We start from the raw sequence: 16,924 nt of genomic DNA, 5'->3' as shown, positions 1-16,924 counted from the left end.
AAAAAAGAATAGAATGTAACTGCTATGCACAGCTTTGTTGAACTCTGATTTTTGAGATGCAACAAGAGAACAATAAGTAATATTACTTTCCCAAGCAACCAGAGCAGAGTTTGGGAGATTTACAGCATCATTCTCATTTGCAAGAGGGTTATTGATCACTTATCTACTTAGTATATTAGGTCTTTAGGGGTTTCTTGGGGGGAGAGGTAAGGTGTGTGCTACATCCTGTTCATTATTTCTGCTGACTAATGGACATAATCACATATGGAGGTATTCACCTAAGAAAATGAATGAAAACAGTGCTACATGTTGCTGCATGCTTATATAAACCTTTGCAGTATTCATGTAAATCCTTGCAGTATATACACCCAATGCAAAATGTTTTGCCTGTTGTCACAGGTGAACTCTAGACACGTGGAATTTTGTGTCAATGTGAACATTTCATACTGACAGACCTCAGTGATGAGTTTTCATGGGTGAGCATAGTGGATGCGTATGCTCAAAATGAATAGATCACAAAGTTTCTGCTACTTTTCTAGCTTTCATTAGTTTTAGGTTTGTCAGAAAGGTGATATGCAGTTGTTCAACTGTGGATTAGATAGATATTTGGGCAGCACAGTGGCTAAATGGTTAGTACTTCCGCCTGGCAGTACTAGGGTTGTTGGTTCAAATCCCAACCAAGGCACCACCTGCCTGGAATTTGCATGTTTTCCCTGTGCCTGCGTGGGTTTCCTCCGGGTACTCCAGTTTCCTCCCACTCTCCAAAGACATGCTAGTAGGTTAATTGGATCCTATCTAAATTGGCCCTAATATATGAATGTGAATTAGGGACCTTAGATTGTACGCCCCTGGAGGGTTGGGGACTGATGTGAATGTACAATATATATGTAAAGCACTGTGTAAATTGACGGCACTATATAAGTACCTGAAATAATTAATAAATATTTCAGTATGCCAATCTACAAATGTCCAAGCCAGACTTAACAGACAAAGCAGAACAGTGTTAACATTTATGAGTACAGTGCAATGTAGTAGGCATTCTTGCTCCACTGTCTAATCTCACTTGTGTGAAAGGGGGTTCACTAATTTAGGGATGGACCTGCTGTGGTATTTCCAGATGCTGCATAAGATACACTAGTCACTAGTGTGACTCATAATCTGAAAGATGTTACAGACTCACACTGTTCTGTTGAATTGCATTACATGAACCCTACACACAGTGCTTGGAATTTCAGCTCTGATCATAGATTTTATTTATAATGGTACTTTCTTTAAAGCCCATTCACACTTATGTTTGAAAGGTAACATGCTGTATGTTTCTGTACATTTTTTGTATGACTAATTGGCACATTTTTCTCATTCTTAATGCAAAAGGAAAGAGAAGCATTCAGAAAGGGATAGAATAGATTTTGTTTTAATACTAATATAACATCATTATAGTTTTTTTTAGTTTTGCATAGATTAGGCAAAATCCCTTTCTGATTTTTTTTTTGCCAACTGTTTCTTCTTGGGGAGATATCCCTTCAATTCCTGTACCAAAAAATACTTCAGAGAAGAAATCTCTCTTAGGCTCCATGCACACTGGCATTTTTTTAAGCTTCTAGAAGCTATCAGCATTTTATTTCTGCACCTAGAAGCTAAATAGTGTTATCCTAGAGTTCATGCATGCATTTTTTAAGTGATTTTTGGAGCGTTTGTTCTGGAGTGGCAGGGACCAGTCTTGCACTGAGGGGATCAGCAGCTTAAGTAAGTATATATCCGCTCTCCTCACCCATTGTCAAATACGAGCAGTTACCTCATGCAGTGTGGGCACAGTCTCACTGCAAGGGAAATAAAAAGTTTTTCCAAAGCTCTTCTTTAAAGCCCTAACTGACTAGGTAATGAAGGACAGGTGGGATGTAGGATCAGCGATTGTCTGCAACCCCCTGACACATGTTCACACTCATTGCTTGGGGACAATAAAACCAGGCAGTTGAGCCGTGGTTTTGGTGCCCCCCCCAGCGGTTGCCTAAACACTGACATGCAGCTGCTCACAGCTGTACATTTGAAGCTGCAAAAATTAAAACAGCTTGCCGCTTCCGGTGTGGGCTTTGCCACTGCCCAAAGCAACTGATGAAGGTCTATGAAGCCTCACCACAGCTGCCCACATGCGATGGTGGCATGGCATTTATAGGGTTAAATCAGGCAATCAGGAGGCAGCATATTGCCTCCTCACCACCTATCAGATGCCCTCTGAAAAGCAATCCAATGTTGGTCGCTCTTCAGATGGCACAACTTGTGTGAACAAGCCCTAAAAGCATTGCATTTTTTCTTTTTTAGATAGAATGGGTTCGGTTAGATCGTCTGACAGTTTTTGTTGCAGACTCCGTCCCTTCTAGTAGGATTCATTTCTCTGTTTCAGCAACCCATTTCATTGAGACAGAAAGAGGACATCCTAAAGTTTCGAGTCCAATGGGGACAGTTTTGGTGACAACTATCTAATATGGGAGCTCCCCTAACCTTGGGGATATTTCCCTTCTTTTTCTTTATCATAAAATACAAGAAAAAGTGAGATGAAAGCTCTGCTGAGTGAGGGAAGTCCACTCTTGGACCGTAGTCTTTGCAAGAAATATCTCTGTTGGAGGATTTACCCTCTATTCCAAAAAACACAATTTTTTTGTTTTTCCTCACTTTCATTCCCAAGAGCAATTAGGGAGAGTGAACCTACTCAGTGGAGACACACAGTAATAAAATCTGTCTGTGTCCCCATTATGAACATTTCCTTTTATCATTGATGTTGCTGGTGTTTGACATTTAACAGTGATCAGTGTGATTCCTGTCTGAATGGTCAGTTTCATAGAATAGTGCTCATAGTCATATATTACAACTGTGTTCTTCATTTACATTGTAATATATTTATCATAAATATTGTTTCTGCTTTGGTTTTTCTGATCTACTCTGTATAATGGAAATAGACTGGTAAGTTACTATTACAAATTGAGAAGGTAGCAGCATACAAGATAATACCATTAAGAATATGAGTCTAGTCTCTTGGGCTCCAGCTGCACTGTAATGCAGAGAGTTCATTTTCACCAGAGGTTATTGACTGGGGAAGTATTTAATACCTAATTATATTTAAGTGTCCTCATGTATCTTCATGTAATTATTACTCAACACATACTTGCACCGTTATCTTGTGTGGCACATGTTTCTCTAGAACTGCAAGGCCCAGCATGCACCAGCCTTCTCTCTCTTAGATTCCTACAGCTAGGGATCTCATTCCCCACTGGTGTCTATCTTAGATCTGTAGAATAACAACTGTCAGTGAGTGTTACTCACTGGCATCTGTTCTTTTTGCACAACTGCACCTTCCATTGGTGTTTCTCAAGTCTCTGTAAATCTAGAAATTGCAAACTACTCGACTGATCTCTCTCTTGGATCAAATATTGAAAGATCTAATATGTTCTACTGGACTTTTATAAATCCCAGAAGAACTAAAAGTCCTAGTATGCCCCACTGGTAAACGCCTATGTACATATACACTGAGAAGCCATAACTTTATGGCCATTTACTTAATATTGAGTAGTTCCCCCTCTTCTTTTTGCCGCCAAAAGAGCCCTGACCCATTGAGTCATGGATGCCACTAGACCTCTGCAGGTATGCTGTGGTATCTGGCACCAAGCTGTTAGTATCAGATCCTTTGAGTCCTTCAAGGTGGGGCCTCCATGGATTAGACTTCTTTTTCCAGCACATCTCACAGATGCTCAATTGGATTGAGATCTGGAGAATTTTCAGGCCAAGGAAACACCTCAAACTCTTTGTTGTGTTGCTCACACTGCCTCCGCCAGCTCGCCCTGTTTCCATACTGCATCCTGGTGCCATCTCTTCCCCAGGAAAGCAACTCATATGCACCCAGCCATCCACATGATGTAAAAGAAAACATGATACATACCAGACCACCTCCTTCCATTGCTCCATGGTCCAGTTCTGATACTCACATTATATGGCTTGTTTTGGCTGTGGACACAAGTTAGCATGAGCACCCTGACCAGTCTACCGCTATGCAGTCTCATACACAACAATCTGTGATGCTCATTTTTTTTTTTTTCAACACATCTCGTTCAGGGACAACATGTTTACTTGCTGGCTAATATATCCCACCAATTTTCAGGTCCCATTGTAACAAAATAATCAATTTTATTCACTTAATCTGTCAGTGTTCATAAAGTTATGGCTGATCAACGTAATTACAAATTCCAGCATATTCTATTAATAAGGCTGCTTTCACACTGATCAGTCTTTGTTCAGTTAAAAAAGTGAAAGAAAATGCATGCAAATTCCTTTAAATCCTATGGAACTCTTCACAACAGTCCGTTGCATTTCAGTTTTTAAAAATCCTGCTTGCTGCATGTTTGGTGTATGTTTTGTTATGTAAAAATAATGCATCAAAATGCACCTCTCCATTGCGATGAATTGAAAACATGGCAGAAATACATAAAAAACTCATCACAAATGCAATGCATCTGTGAGAAGTGCTTTGTCCTGTCCAGAGAAATGGAAGAAAAAACCACAACACACTGCAGCAAAAAATGCATATACGTTTTTGATACAGAGCAGTGTGAAAGTAGTCGGAAACTACAATGCCCAGCATGCTGCAGTGTGTCTGTCTGATGGACTTTTCACTGAAAATACTACATTACAAATGTTGCAAACTTTTACTAGAAAACTTATGCAGGCCATACATGGGTTTAATTCCCAACGATTTTCATACGTAAATCGGACCTAAGAATAATTGGCTGATTTTCGCTCTGTTGGTGGGTAATGGCATCAGCCGCTTTTCATGGTTCCTCCACATTTCATTTATCGGGCATGCTGGGAAATTTGTCAAAAACTACCGATTTTCAAAATCATTGGTGGCACCATCAGATTACAGTTCGAACGACGTTTCGATTTCGGACGAAAAATCGTTTGGAATTTGAACCATGTATGGTCTGCATTACCCTACAGCTGACATCACAGAAAAGATATATTGTCAATATTCACATATGTATATGTTTCATATTCTCTACATGTGTACATCCTTAGCTGATTACAGGGAACATTATTACACTTGCCTTTTAAACCTATACTTATCATTTATGATTTCTTTGATACAGCTGCAAAAAAAATCAATTCATTTGTGGTACATGGCTGCTGAGCTGAATTTATTTCAGGCTTTTATTGTTATGTTTTGTTTTTAGCAAAATGGGCACTTTAGTTTTTTTTTAAAATAGATTATCCATTTGCCTAGTTAGGGCAAAATGACAGTTTCTTTTTAGAACTCATCCCCACCTCAACCCACTCCTACTCTTCCTCCCTGCGCTCCCCCACTGCTGTGTTGTACTTCAGTCCTTACCCTGTGTAAGCCTTGTCTCAGATCTTACACAGGTTGATGTTGTTGTTGTTTACCTCATCAAGTGATAGTGTTTGGGACTAGCAATCAGCAATCCAGGATCAATGACAACAGTCTGTAAGAAGGTCACATTGTACTTCAATACTGGTCCTGCATTGCACGTGATGACCTCCTAATAGTGGCTGTCATGAAGAGAGTGTTTTGGAGGACTGGTATATTGGACTTTACCTTTTAAAATTCCAGAAATGGGTGATCACTCACTAGCAAGCCTGAGAGCTAAGTGGTTTTTTTTTGGCCTTCAAGTATTTATTTGTATAAGAGAACCATCTCCATATTCTGATCCTGACATTTATGCACAAACAACATATTGTCCATTTACCATTGTAGCGCAAGAGTGTGCAGAGTAATATGTATTACAAAAGGACTCATTGACTGGGCATGTTTTTAAGTCTGAGGCTTGAATGGAGATGTTATCCAGTGAAGAGTTGTGTTGTCTGTATCCCCATGTCATTTGGGAGTCCAGCACTGCTGAAAACAAATGGGAATCAGGATGTCAGGGCTGTAGGAGATGTCTTCACTTCGTATTTGGACAGACTGGGTTTCTGAAATTTGCATGATGCAGTAAACTCTACAAAGTGATATTCTGCAAACAGCTGTAGAGATGAATGGATTAGTTGTCATCTAGTCTACTGAGTGCCCTGCCAGACTGGCACTGCCTCCAGGGAAGTGTTATCCTGGCTTCATATGTAATTAAGAGAGATCAAATATGTAACTCTAATATTTACCTTTATCAATTATCATATTTCAACAGCAAATCATATTTCAACAGCAATAATCACATGGTGTTTCAATTAAGGGGAAATTCTAGCTGGGCTTTTAAACCTGATTTATGAAAGATAGATTTAATCGCCTTCTGTGACTTAATATAAAATTTAAAAGACAAAAATACACGAGGAATGTGTAATATGCTCCCAAAGGGGTGTTTTTGCCTTTCAGTAAAGGAGAACTCCAACCCAAAAAAACTCAACAGTTCAGTAAAAGATATGAAATAAAAATAATCTTTTGTTGCAATAGTCAATATCATTTTAGAGCTGTCCCTGCTTTACTTTTGTTCAGCATTTCAGTTTTCTGCGTTGAATGAAAGCCGGAATTGTTCTGTTCACTTCGAATGATTCCAAACTGTATTGACCTGTCATAATGCAGCTTGAGCCCAGACTAAAAGTATGAGCACTGTGTATATGTCTGTATACATATACAGTGCTCAGCATAAATGAGTACACCACTTTTGAAAAGTAAGATTTTAATCAATATCTCAACGAACACAAGAACAATTTTAAAAAGTCTGATAAAACCTGAGATTAATAGAACATTTGTTTAGCTCATTACATGAAAGTAAGGTTAATAAAATAACTTGGATTACAAAATCTTCAGTTTTACTCAAATTAGTTGATGCAAAAATGGTTACACCCCACAACAAAAACTACTATATCTAGTATTTCGTATGACCTCCAGGACAGCAGCAAGTCTTCTAGGCATGGAATGAAGAAGTTGGCGACATATTGCAACATCTGTCTTTTTCCGTTCTTCAAGAATTATCTCTTTTAGAGCCTGGATGCTGGATGGAGAGTGATGCTCAACTTGTCTCTTCAGAATTCCCCAGAGGTGTTCGATTGGGTTCAGATCAGGAGACATACTTGCCCACTGAATCACTTTCACTCTGTTCTTCAGAAATTAAACAGTGGCCTTAGATGTGTGTTTTGGATCATTGCCATGTTGGAAAAGTGCACAACGACCAAGTGCACAGAGTGATGGTAGCATCTTCTCTTTCAATATAAAGCAGTACATCTGTGAATTCATGATACCATCAATGAAATGCAGCTCTTCGACCTCAGCAGCACTCATGCAGCCCCACAGAGGGAGACTGCCACCACCATGTTTCACTTTAGGCAGCATGCATTTTTCTCTGTGCTCCTCACCTTTGTGATGCCATACAGTTTTGAAGCCATCAATTCCAAACACATTTATCTTTTTCTCATCACTCCAGAGTACAGAGTCCCAATAGTCTTCTTCATTTTCAGCATGTGCCCCAAAAAACTCTAAGCAGGCTTTTTTGTGCATGGGCTTTAGGAGAAGCTTCCTTCGTGGACGACACCCATTCCTCTGCAGTGTATGCCGTATTGTGTCACGGGAAACAACCACCCCAGTTTCGCTTTCTTCTTCAACTAACTGTGTTGAACTTCCATGGTGATTTTCTTCAACCCTTCTCATCAGAAGACGCTCCTGTCGAGGTGTTAACTTCCGTGGATGGCCTGGATGTCTCTGTGAGATGGTTGCAGTTCCATCTTTGTTAAATTTTTGTATTACTTTTGCTACAATATTCTGACTGGCAAGTAAAGCTTTGCTGATTTTCTTGTAGCCTTCACCTTTCTTGTGTAAAGAAATTATTTTCTTTCTCAGGCCTTGTGACATTTCTCTTCCATGTGGTGCCTTTGCTGACAACATGAAATGGGAAGGGGTTTTCTTTAAGTAACGCCCTTTTATAATCAACTGTCTGTTGGACACCGGTTTAATGAATAATTAGACTCACCTGTAGTTGAATTCTTGTTAAGTAGGATTTTGTTGTCTAAAATTTAACTTTGCTCCTAAGACTTCCATTGGGGTGTATTCATTTTCGTAACATGGTCTTGAATGAATTTGTTAGGAAAAATACTTTTTTGTGTTTGCAAATTAACAAATCTTGTTTGCAATCAATGGCCCGCATTTTTGGGATTATTTTGTCGTAAAGTGTCCCATAGAAAATGTTGAATCTGAAACGAAAGTAAAGGTTTTCTGACAAGCCTGTTGGAGTGTACTCATTTATGCTGAGCTCTGTACATACATATACCTTCTGAAGGTTAAGATAATGAATTCCACTTATCTATCTATAAGGAAATTAAATACTATAAAGTCAGTGCTATCCAAAACACCCTAAAGCTGCTTGCAATGGGTATTGATATACAGTATACCCGTAGTAACATGAAATAAAATTTGTTGTGCTAAAATAACATAATTCTTGTGCATCCAGTGAGCACGGTGATTTATCTGGAAGCTTCAGGTAAATCATTGCGCTCACTGGATGCACAAGAATTATTCTTTGAAATATATTGAAAGTTGAAGGGCTTAAATTCACATTTTGGTTTATGGGCACTATTCTAATATATATTGCTTTGTGATTTACTTATGTTATTTTAGCGCAGCAAATTTTATTTTACACATCTATAAGGAAAGCTTACATGTAGTCCATCCTGTCAGTGTACACCAGCATTAGCCATACCTGCATTACTGGCGTCACCACCTGCTTTCATGCCCTTACCAGCAAATATAACTCCATGCCACAGCCCTCACAATGTTTAGCATCCTAAATCTAAATCCTTCAAATGGGCCAAGATGATTACCAGTGGATAGAAGGACCTTTTCACATGTCTTGCAATCATGTACAGTTGCAAGAAAAAGTATGTGAACCCCTTGGGATTACGTGGAGTTTTGCATAAATTGGGCATAAAATGTGCTCTGAACGTCATCTAAGTCACAACAATAGAAGAACACAGTCTGCTGAACATAATACTACACAAACATTAGATGTTGCCATGGTTTAATTGCACATAACACATAAACATTCACAGTGCAGGGAGGAAAAAGTATGTGAGGCCCTAGCTTAATGACTTCTCCCAGAGCTAATTGGAGCCAGGAGTGAGCCAACCTTGACTCCAATCAGTGTGATGATATTGGATGTGTTGCTGACAGCTGTCCTGCCCTTAAAAAACACACACCTGTTTTGGGTTTACTGGTTTCAAGAAGCACTGTCTGATGTGAACCATGCCTCGCAGAAAAGAGCTCTCAGAAGACCTACGATCAAGAGTTGTTGACTTGCATGAAGCTGGAAAGGGTTACAAAAGTATCTCCAAAAGCCTTGATGTTCATGTGTCCACGGTAAGACAGACTGTCTACAAATGGAGAAAGTTTAGCACTATTGCTACTCTCCCTAGGCGTGGTCGTCCTGTAAAAATGACTGCAAGAGCACAGTGCAGAATGCTGCATGAGGTAAAGTGGAATCCCAGAGTGTCCGCTAAAGACCTACAGAAATCTCTGGCACATGCTAAAATTTTTGTTGACACATCTACAATAAGGAAAACATTAAACAAGAATGGAGTACATGGGAGGACACCACGGAGGAAGCCATTGCTGTCCAAAAAGAATATTGCAGCACGTTTGAAGTTTGCAAAAGACCCTTGTCCTTATTGCTAACCCATTGGTTGTGGGGGGTCTCTGGGCAGGAGGATTATTATAATCTGGAAGCCTCCTTTAACAATAAGTGGGCCCCCAGATACCGTCATCTATGTCAGTCATGAATAACGATGCCTGCTGAGCCTCTGGAAGAAAAAAAAAAAGATGCCACACAGACATGTTCAATCTCGTCGCTTCTCTCAGACCAAATACAATCTCCAGGTCCCAGTTGCAGTAAACAAAGGGGCGGGGCACCCAGGTGATGTCATTTACTAAATATGCAAATTACCATATTTTGTCAGTTACATCATTGTTTCACTTTCCGCTGCTGGCGGAGATTCGTTCACCGATAAGATAAGGTGTTTAAAAATGGGCTTAATACTGCAAAATAAAATGAAGTCATGCATTAATGCATGTTTTATAGTGACTTGCCTGCTTCTGAGATAAATACCTTATGAGTTATTTTACTGTGGTGTTTAACTGTTAATGAATTGACCCCTTGTTGCCATATTAAAGGTTAAGTTCATTTTTAAAATAATAAATGCACATGATTTTTCAGGTTAAACAATGTACATTTTTCATTTTTGTTCGGGTCCTTTCACACGGGCATTCTGTTTTTTTTCTTCAGTTCAGTCACGTTTTTTCAAAGAAAAAACGGATGAGTTTACATCCGTTTTTTTCATCCATTTTTCATCCGTTTACATCCGTTTCGGTCCATTTACATTCATTGACATCCGTTTTTAGTCCATTCTGGGGGTTTTTTTGCGAAGAAAAATAGGGTTTCCTTCTGTTCAAAAAAATGGATGTTAACAGATGCGGACATTAATGGATGTAAAAAAATGTTCATCTGTTTACATCTGCAAGTCCATAGAAATACATGGGGGTTTGTTTTTCATTCGTAAGCGGACATATGAAAAACAGACAGAACAATACAGAACTCCCGTGTGAAAGAGGCCTTACACTGCAGCCTGCAAAGCATTGCACCTGTGATCAGTGGTCTACTGATCACAGGTTGAATGTCAAGATCCTGCAGACACTCAGTACAGCTATCTACTTTACCTCCCATATGAGCAGACAGTTACTGAAATGCAGGAAGAGTTCATTAACTATGAGGGTGCTCATCAGCACCCTTGCAGTTCATTGAGAACTATAAGCCATCTGCTGCAGTGGCAAGTAGGTCTTGTAGTTCATTCATTCACAGATCTCTTGGAATAAATGATGCGGGTGAGTGGGCAGAGCCCCGCATAGCCATGGTGTTTTTAAAATGTGATGGCAGATGTGGGATGAGGATAACCCATCCTCTTTCTTGGGGGGTAGGGGGAGAGGTCGGCTGCTTCATAAGAACATGTTGTATGTTACACCCTAAATACAGTTGTAACATGTTAGAAAAGGTGAACTTATTCTTTAAAACTGAATGAATTGGATGGCGCTTTCTAAAAAACAGTGCAGGTAGTTGTTCTTAGGCCTAGTTCACACATATGCATTTTTTTGTGCTTTTTTCAAAAACGCATTACAGTCCATTTAACATGATTTCCTATGGGACATGTTCACATCTAACCTTTCTTCAGCCACTGCATTTTTCGAAAGTGTCGGACTTTTTTAAATGCAAAACAGTGCGTTTTTGGTCCAATAGGCTTAAATAGAGATGCTGCAGAAAGCATGTAGTATGTTTTTGAATCTTTTTTAAATATGTTTCTAACACGTTTTTCGTTTTTTAATCTGCCCAGCAACAAATTGTCCCAACATAAAAAGCATAACATTTTGTAAAATGCATCATAAAATGCATGTGCACAACGCACTGCAAAAAATACTGAAGAAATGGATCAAAAGTAAACGACATAGGGGTGAACCAGGCCTTATGGTTAGTATTCAGCTAATTAATGTGCAGATCCTACAGCTTGATAGATTTATAGATTTGTGGTTTGCAAGATCTGACTGATTTTTGTCAGCAGCGTGTTTCTTTAAGTGAAAAGGCCTTCAATTGTAGGGCATGCACACATCACATAAAAAAAGGAATTCCTTATTTCTTCAAGCAGCAGTAGTATGACATGCAGTTTTTAAAGATGGACTTATTTAACATTGTGGTAAATTTAAGTTTCCATGAACTGTTTCATACAGTTTTAATCATTTGTTTCTTGTTACCACGATGTTTTGTGTTTCAGAGATTTTTTAAGGCCTTTGGATTTTATTCCAACATCCTGTTTTGTATTTTCTCTGCTGAGGAAAACCAGATGTAAAGCACGTTTGTAGGTAACATCACTGTAGAAAATATAAAATGGCTACCTCCTTGTTGAAGGCCACAGATTCTTCTTGTCCCAGTGGCTTATTGGCTTTTCTTTTGTACCCAGGCTGGTAAGTGTTAGACATGTACTAATCTTGCTTCCTCTATTTCTTTTTGTTTTTTGTTGCTTAACAGATATTTGAGCAGTTAGTTTCCCATTTCCCATCTAAATACATTCATTAGTATCCTTTTATCTGAATTTGAATCCCTGGTGGAATTAAGGTAATGTATAATTTACCAGGATTAATCAGATTTCAGCTCACATCACAGGTGTGGGCAGGGTTACTTCTCACATCTTGACTTTTTCCTTTAAAGAATAAGTTCACATTTTTTTGCAGGTAAAAGCTGTCACAATGGGTATCGGGGGGATTGGGGGTCGATCCGATCATAACATGTTACACTCTGAATATGGGTGTAACATGTTACGAAAGGTGAACTTATCCATTAACATTGGGATAAAAAATTCCACTTTCATTCCTATGAGTAGGCTGTGCTTTGAGGCATTCCGTGTTGGCTACCCTGCAAGCGCAGTAATGGTGACAAACCCTGCAATAAGAACTTAAAATATGTGCTCACTGAAATTATACAGTGCCTTCCCTTTAAGTGTTTGTGTTGGGTCCACTCTTTTTCCTTCTATTTCAGCTGACTGAAGTATTATATAATGCGGTTGTAGCTTTGTTTATATAAAGGTTTCTTGAGCTGGCACCAGCAGCTCCTGACTCACTTGTGAAGTTTCCCTCCTTTCCACCACTATGCCAGTTGCAGACTCATTTTATAACCGCAACGCTCCATTCTGATTTCCAGCTTTGGACACATTTCCCGCTCATCTGTATAAAAACTCAATGGGCTCTGAGCCGAAAGTTTACTTGTGCTCAAAGTGAGCAATAACCCATGGAAGGGCATAAAAGTGGTGTGAATGCACCTAATGTTTGACTCACCGACAACTCTTATTAGATAACATTGAGCAAGGAACAAAGTCATTCGGGTTTTTTTTCAGTGTAGATACAAACAATTGCTGTCACTAACACTGAATTTGCACACTAATTTGCACTCAGTCCTTCACAGTCTCACAATGAGAAACACACACAAATACATGTACCCATATTTTTACTAGATTCAAGTTAGAGATCTAAGTGTTTAAAAATAATCAGACCTCTTCTGTACGTGTCAGATTATCTTTTTTCATCTTTATAGTTCATGGCAAATCACCCACAGCACATCCTCAAAGGCTTATTCTTTATTATACACAGCACATACATTTTAATACACACAGTTGCTCTCATAAACAAATTCTCTGTTCTTACCCACTTTTACCCTCTCTCTCTTACACATGTTCACTATCAGTTGTACAGTTACACACTCATTCTGTTGCTCCCAATTTCTTTGTCTCACGGATCCAAATGGCTCCCACTCACATTCTCAGTAATGCAAACTTCGAAACCTGAGAGTCACAAAAATAAATTACCACTGAGCTTTGATGCAGAGACCTACAGCGTCAGTATTGCTGTTTCCAACACTGATGGAGCACTGCACGATACAGAAGCCACAAGTGCTGCACACAGCTGCGTACAGCGGCAGTGATCTTGTCAATAGCAGCTGCCACGACAATCAATCTTTTGTTGGTTCATGTACATTTTCTAAGTAGCCTCAGCAGCACCTGCTATAAATTCTGCAGAGTAAACTGTGAGATTAATATTATTAAAGTGTTTTCTTTAAAGTATAAGCCCCATCTTTCTTTCTTTCAGCTGTTCCACGTTCACTGTTGCTGGACATTTATCTGTTCTGCAGTCCAGTTTATTGAAACATTTTATAAATGCAGTGCCCAAAGTCAACAATAAAAAAATGCAGCTCTGGCTGCTGTACTCACCATGTCTCTGGTGTTGCCCCCCGTAGAAAGTCCTCTCAGCAGCTAGAGGTCTACTCCACCAGGTTGAACAGGTTTAATGACGCCCAGTGTCCTTCAAACCACTTCCAGTATAATGCTGAAGAGAGTGCCTCCGTGTAATGCAGCATTTAGAATTTGTCTACGGCTGGAGGCAGGGGTGTATTTACCACAAGGCAAACAAGGCATTTGCCTAGGGCGGCATTTTTCAGGGGGGTAGCACTGCCCCTTGGAAGAAGGGATGGAAGGGACACATGCGGCATGGGGACCTCGTGGGTTCTTAGAGATGCTGTGGATTTCATGACGGTGTATGCACAGCCCGACTCTCGTTCCTGAGGATGTCCAGAGCTGTGAAGATGAGTGTCTTTCTCTCTCTCGCCATGGGGGATGGTGGCTGGTGTATGGGGGGCAGTGGTAATGGAAGGCTCGGGTGGAGGGCAGGGGTGCTCTTGTTCAATGTCAGGCTATTTCTGTGGGGGGGGTGGGTGCCAATTTTTGTGTTGCCTAGGGAAGCACAAAACCTAAATACACCACTGGCTGGAGGAAGAAAAGGACATGTCACCACTTGCAACTGGAGAGAAAACACCTGGAAAGAAGGTATGTATAAAGTTTTTTTTTTTTTTTTTAACAAAAGGTTACAGAGGGTTGGGGTCAAGATGGTGAGGGGAGGGAGGGGGTGAGGCAAAGTGGTGAAGGTGGAGTTTAAGCATTGTTCAGATGAATGTTTTTAGGAGGTTGCTTGGTTCAAATTCCTAGCTCCTGCAGAGTGCCCCCACATAACCTTGTCCAAATGTGTGTGTTGAGCCAAATGGCTCAGTGTTTGTTAGGCTCAGCTTTCTATTATAGTCTTATGAATACAACACTTGGGCCAGTATATCTTATTAATTTGTTGTGTTGCTGGAAGAATGCTTGGACTACAGGAAAGATGCATTCAGCAGCTGCCTGAACATGGTTATAGAATTGGGTAAGCTAACTATTACCATTTTATTTAAAGGTATCATATGCAGTACATCTCTTCGATACATGCAAATGTGCCTGTGTTTTATCCCTTTAAAGACTCTGCAAGTACAGAAAAATACCTGTTGACCTTCCACAAATGCACTCAGCTCTCAGCCCTCAGCCCTGACAACACACAACATTTATGTGGATTACGTGGTGTCAGCCCCTCCCAGTGTCGTTTACTAAAAAGCTAAACCACTTCCATCTCAGATCTCTACAACATATAGGATTATCATTTTGTTGTCCAATCTATAAACTGGGAGGAATAAACAGATTCTTTGAGATAGCACAGTAACTGTGTGCAGAGAACAGACAGCTCTGTGTTTCTGACAAGATAGTTTTTTTTTTCTTAACCTATATAACAGATTGCTTGTAATGGTATTTTTAAAGCCCAACCATGGTAAACCTGAAGTTTCTTCCTTTCAGTGGGGCTGCGTAAGCACTGCAAGGGCTAATTGTTCATTTAGTATAGGGACTGCAAAAAGCACTTTTTCATCCTCCCCATGCCTCTATGCTGGACTGTCACTAGGCCTACTTACATCCAGTGCTGTGTTAAGAACTCTGCATTGATCATGATGACATCAGAATCTTAGACTGCTGAAGCTTGGAGGAGAAGAGGCTGCGGGGACAGGTCTAGCAGCGCAGAGGAGCCTCAGGAGCAACAAATCCGGTAAGTAAGGCCCCATTCACACGAGGGCATTTTGAATCACGCTGATTCCGCCGGCAATTTCAAAACGCTCTGCTAAAATGACAAGTTGTGGAACCACATGATGAGGTTTCATTAATTTTAATAGCTCCTGAAAACATGCGGTTCTTCTGTGATTGTCGCACGATAAATCACACGGTTGTGGGAAGCCGCATCTTGCAACGTTTGTCACCAAAAATAAGTTCAGGAACCAAAAGGTGACCAAAGGTGAGAAAGTAGAAGTTCATTGTTAGAGCTTACATACACTTTAGTTTAGCAGCATTAGTTTGAAAAACTATCTCTGCAGCTTTATACATAGAAAAGCGATTAAGCTGCAAAGCTTGTTTAGTGTCTGCTGTGAAGTCAATAAAGAGTGCATTCTCACTGGCAACTTACCATGCCTAAGCATGGTTTACCCCCTTGGTTGTGTGTAGTGTGAGTGCTCCAAACCATGCAGAACAGTTCAGTGTACCTTGCCTGGGTCCACTTGGAAGAGGTGGTCCCAAGCATGGTTCACTCAAAGTCTGAAACAATTCGGTTCAGTGTAAGTGCAAACTATGCCTGAGTACAGAACTCTCCATTGATCACTTAGCAGAGAAGTTGGGATCACTGTGATCTGGATAACATAAGTGTACCTGGGAACACTTATTTTAAAGCACATTAAGCTGGGGAGAGGGGAAAATCGAGCTTTGGCATAGTTCAGTTCAACCGTGCCTTTGTGAGCGCACATCAGTGAGCCCCTAGGGTTCAGTGACTGTAGCAGAATTTGACAATGATTATCTGATGTTTTCAGGTGCTTTTAGGTTGTTAGTAAGACTGCAAAATAAGGTTGTATTATTGCACCATACTGAACATTTTTTCTCAAAACTCTTCTTATTAAATAGAAATAAGGAAAACAGGAAGTAAGAGCCTCTCCATTTACCAGTCTTAATTTGAAATGTACTTGGATAGCTCTGAGAATTCCAGCAAGAGGAGCCTGGGGTTTCACACCCTCCCCCAGTCCAGGCTCTGGCCAGCTGAAAATCCATAGTATAAAACTAATATGACTCTTGTTTTGCTTTTTTTTTTTTTTTGTTTGCATGGGGGCATGCGTGCTTCTCCGATGTCTATACGTCACATGTGTCAATGATAATTTTTTTCCCCTCCTCTTAACACTGGAAACAATTTATGTCTAAGTTTTTAAAAGGAAATTCAAATACAAAACAGATGTGGTAGAGCTGAAGGAACACTTGCTGACTTGTTTGTTTCCTTATTCTTGCCTTTCACCTTGGTTTGGGCCCACCAAAGTCATTTGCTGGTGATCGATTACAAATTTCTCCTGAATATCAGCTTTCTTTCCAGCATTTCAATGTTTTTATAAAAGCGGCATGAAGCTTGGTTACATAATCATATCTAAAATTCATATTCTGAAATGGTCTGCAGTCTTTGCAGTGGAATAACATC

At 39.9% G+C, this 16,924-nt stretch overlaps 1 protein-coding gene across 5 annotated transcripts in view; it reads left to right on the top strand.

The window, feature by feature from the left end:
• The window catches only part of SH3PXD2A (SH3 and PX domains 2A), a 433,998-nt gene that overhangs the window by 267,741 nt on the left and 149,333 nt on the right, over nt 1-16,924 (top strand). The gene's annotated exons all lie outside the window — the stretch shown is intronic.

Source organism: Staurois parvus, unplaced genomic scaffold (assembly GCF_062004578.1).
Source record: "Staurois parvus isolate SC_StPar_1 unplaced genomic scaffold, SC_StPar_1.0 ptg000525l, whole genome shotgun sequence".
NCBI lineage: Eukaryota > Metazoa > Chordata > Amphibia > Anura > Ranidae > Staurois > Staurois parvus.
This window is presented reverse-complemented; position numbering and strand designations above follow the sequence as displayed.